This window comes from Ptychodera flava, unplaced genomic scaffold (genome assembly GCF_041260155.1).
Source record: "Ptychodera flava strain L36383 unplaced genomic scaffold, AS_Pfla_20210202 Scaffold_122__1_contigs__length_183411_pilon, whole genome shotgun sequence".
Classification (NCBI taxonomy): domain Eukaryota; kingdom Metazoa; phylum Hemichordata; class Enteropneusta; family Ptychoderidae; genus Ptychodera; species Ptychodera flava.
Genome location: NW_027248304.1, coordinates 124,558 through 129,000, shown reverse-complemented (window position 1 = coordinate 129,000; position 4,443 = coordinate 124,558). Strand labels below are relative to the sequence as shown.

General features: G+C 38.5%; 1 long non-coding RNA gene across 1 annotated transcript; it reads right to left on the bottom strand.

Moving 5' to 3' along the window:
- Positions 1–1,647: 1,647 nt before the first annotated feature.
- LOC139126693 (uncharacterized) lies at positions 1,648–3,936 on the bottom strand. The gene is made up of 3 exons (XR_011550696.1): positions 3,875–3,936; positions 2,413–2,723; positions 1,648–2,061 (listed from the first exon to the last, which is right to left on the bottom strand). It is a non-coding gene; the product is annotated as an uncharacterized lncRNA (long non-coding RNA).
- Between the last annotated feature and the right edge of the window lie 507 nt (positions 3,937–4,443).

The following is a 4,443-nucleotide window of genomic DNA, read 5'->3' as shown; positions in this document are numbered from 1 at the left end:
CTAAAAATTGTTGCTGGTAAAGATTGGCACGGCATGAGTTTTCAAAATTATAAGTACAGTGCATGTTTTTATGTATGCAAAGACCGTTTCCAAGAATTTTTCCCGACATTTTTCCCAATGACTGGTTGAGAGGTTGTTGGCTTTTAGATTTTGACCATTCTCAATTATTTTCCCAAGACTGCACAATTGACAGCAGAAAACGGCTACTCGGATTTGCGATCCCTTCCTACAAAATGTACCTCCATTGCAGTTTCTAATTACCGGTAACTCACGATTAGAGTTCAAAGGGGGTTGTAGAACAGGAAAATTGTAGTGTGTAGTTTATGACTCGACGTTGAAAGGATAAATTTAAATTTCATTTAGTGCCCCTAGAACATGAAAGTGTGTTTGAAGTTTAATTTAGTGCCCCTGAGAACATGAAAGTGTGTATGCACAACTATTGTTTGTTAGATGAGGGACACTCCATTTAGAGTCGACAGATGAGCCGTTTCTGGTCGTCCGCTTTGTCTCTCCCTCCCCCACCCCTTGGGGAATGGTTCTTTGAATTATCTCGTCATCCGCCCATTCTTTTTCTATATGTTACTAAAAAATTAGCACTTTGAATTATTTTTCGATAACCATTTTTTGTTATAAAAGATTTATCCATATTTTAAATTATTTTTCGATAACCATTTTTTGTATAAAAAGATTTTTTTGTTATAAAAAGATTTATCCATATTTAAAACCAGCGTTGCAATGGCTAAATATGCAGAGCAATTACGTCATGCAATTCTCTTCGGGCATTCAGGGTTTTATCCAGGGTTTTTGCTCGTATGTACGGTGATGGGATTTTATGTTAGGGCAAATATTTAATCACATTGCAATCTCTTTCTTGGCCAAAGTTGCATGTACAGTCCCAGTGGGTAGTTAATAAAAAGTGTATACATCACCAAAATCAGTACATTCCCACAAACTTATTTCGGTTTGAATGTAAAATAAAAAAAACAATGCTAGAAGATACAGCTAGTGGGGGCTTTAAGTTAACATGAGATTAATTCTAATCTTACCTAAACATGATATGTCATTTTATTTTGCATCATAAAATTTTTAGCTTTCTAAATTATTTCTATTTCTGCTGAAAATGAAGTGTTGGTGTTATTTTCAACATGCATTTTTGGATATTTATATGACCATCGATGTAAAAAGAGTCAATTATTCATCAATGGTCTGACAGTCTACCAGCTCTGAGATACTGCAGGAATGCATAGTGCAGTGTGAATCCAATTATGTTGAGCCTTTTTAGGCCATGAAAATGCTTGATATATTTCTGATTCAAATATGTGTCGATGGACTGTCAGATTAATATGGTTATTCATCGTCATTATTGTGGCTTGAAATGTGATTCATCATCTGTGTTTGAAATAATTTGATTTTTCTCGGTAGGATTTTTATTTTTTTTTTATTTTCTTGGAAGTTGCAGGTCCCCTGGAAGTACATGTATTTATTAGGCGTTGTAGAAATAGGGAAAGTGTAGTGCCCAAAGGAATGACAGTCACACAAAAAGGCATGCCAACAACTTGGAACAATATGAGAGGTATGTACTACAAAGTCTGCACTGATAAGTTTTTAGTCTAAAGTATTAAACCACAATCGTGACGTCACTCTATTGAAATCGGAGGTAATTATCCGGACGAATTCCCTTCTATTTGGAAAGATCCAGTTGAATGTGATACCGACAGGTGATTCTAGAATTACCTCCAGGTAATTCTAAAATCACCTTCCAGGAAATTCGCATTCAACAAGATTACCCTGGGAATTAAAGACGACAAAAACATTTTGCAGGTCAACGATATATTTTATTTTCATTATGTTACTTTTATTTTGAAAGATTTATTGTGATATTTATTGATGGCAATGACGCAGATGTGCTTGGCGGACTTTCGAATGCTTCGGCAGCCCGTCTGACCTCAACTTCTGATCGACGTTGCGAGTCGCTTGAAACTTGTGCGTCTTCGCGTTTGGCAATACTCTGACTCGTCGGTTGAATGCAGGCCAGCTTCTTTGGTGGTTCTCCTACATGTCCTGAAAATAAAATCAGAGCACACAACTTTTGTCATGTATTACATGTACATAGTATGCTCGCACTCACAAGGAGTTTCGTGGATATAAGTGAACTATTTATTTTAAGACACGGCTTTTTGTGCCTAACGCCCTTAAGGAACTACAAGCAACATTTGTCCACCAATACCAGATCAGATTCATTTGCACTATTTGCTCACGCGTTTTGTGAACCTAAAAATATGGATATGCCACCAATAGTTACAATTGTTTCAAAGGCCAAGATAGTGAAAATATTGAAAGCCAAACTTTGTCAACTAATATGGTATTGGTTTTACCAAAGGTGCTTAACAAAGTGACAAAAATCTCACTAACCTTGTAGAATTCTGCTGATGTTTTGCTGTTGTCGATCAGATGTTCTCTTATAGCTTCTTACAGCGTTGCTTCGGTGACCCTTCTTTTCGCAAATCAGTTGCTCGTCGACGTTTGCATCAAATAGTCTGGTTGCAGCAGTAGCTCTTAGGGAATGGTTAGAGCGATACCCATCAATTCCCGCTTGTTTACACATCCGTGCAACTGTTCCATTCAAAGCATTATGGCCCAAAGGTCGATTGGTATACCAGCAAATAGTGGTAGGTTTGGAGAGTGGATATAGGTAGTATGCACCGTCGGGTCGATCGGACGGACTGTAAATAAAATTTGATCATTGAGCAGATTAGCAAATAAAGAGCAAATAAAGAAGGAAACAAGGAAGTACGAGTTATTATTCAAATCTCGAAGAGCTAGAGATCTATTTCTGTGATTGACAATCTTCAAGATTGGCAGTACTTACCATAACTGGTTGTATCGTTCATAGAGACGAACAATGCACCTTTCTGGCATATCAGTGTTTTCATATGCTCTCGTTACTTTTGGCTGGAGTTTTCTGGATTTTAGACCTCCTTGATCGGATTTGCTTACATCCTCATGGTATTCAAGGAACTTTCTACCAGCACCATCGACTCTCAGTTGAATTTGTGAATTCTTATGTCGCAAATTTCGATGCTCCTGACCTCCCCGTAGAGCAAAATTTAGACCAAACAGATACAGTTGGGTGTCCAACAACGACTGAGGGGTGTAATCTCCCAAGAGCATTTTGTCCCAAAGTATATTTTCCTCGGCGAAAGTTATAATTTGTGCTTGTTTTTTGTGTACACCAAGCCCACTTTTAGCTCGTGATTTCATCACGCAATCCAAACTTCTCTGTAGGTCCTTGAAAATTGGATAGTTCATGAACTTGACAATTCTAGCATATTCACTTACATATTTCTGAATGCCCATGATAATTTCATATAGGGTATTTCCTGGAAAATTAGATCCATCCCGTTTTTTTACTTCTTGAACAAAGCGAGCAAAGAGAAACTTATTTCCTCGTTTGTCATTTGAAGTAGAGAAGGTTCTATAACGCTTAAATTTTCAGTTTCAACTTCACCTTCCAAAATTCGTCTATTCCTTTCGTTTCTCCACCTCTCAAATAACTGCGCAGACCACTGCATTTTTTTCATAGTGTTTGCAGGTATGTTTTCATCATAAATTTTCAACAAATCCGAGTCCGAAACTAGTGCACCAACTCGTAAAGTCTCGTCGACCACTTTTGCCTTCACATTCAAGATTTCACTTTTTTGGCCATCAGCAATAAATTCGTCGCTATTAGCACACTGAAACGCATCGAATTCATTCAAAAATCGCGTGAGAGAAAACCCGCACATATTGTCATTAGAAGAACCATTATCTGATTCGACAGGCCTAAAAGAGCTCTGGGTTATGAACAGATCTTGATCGGAGTCAGACATCTTACCTCTGCCACGTCGAGAGTACAACTGCCTCACTTGCACACATCGATGATGTGTGAAGACTGACCTTACTGGTGGCAACATTCATGCATCTGCGTTGACAATGGAAATGGCCAATCAGAAACATCCTTGTGCAAGATAACGCACACTACCTGCCTTGATTGAAAGAAACCATCATGCATATTCATTTTAAACGTCTTCACGATTGTATCTTCAAATAACTTAAAAGACAGAAATGTCAACACCTGCTCCGAGTTCGCACATGTTACACAAAGAGCGGTAGGTTCTAGAACCCCCGCTGTATGCTTCATTTTTCTGAAAGGGGTGGCTAATCAAATTTTGCTCTCATCAGTCAGGAATAAATCTCATTTTTATCAATATTTCTTGATCTATTCTTACAAGCTATCTTCAAATATTTTTGTGTTGATAGTAAACAAGGCCCCGAGTGTGTCGTAGTTCATGGGGGATCGTGGTTTAAGTCAGAGAACCACCTCCCCCTCGGCGGTTCTTGGTTTCCAATCGCCTCGGGCCTGCGGCCCTCGGCGATTCGAAACCAAGAACCACCTCGGTGTCG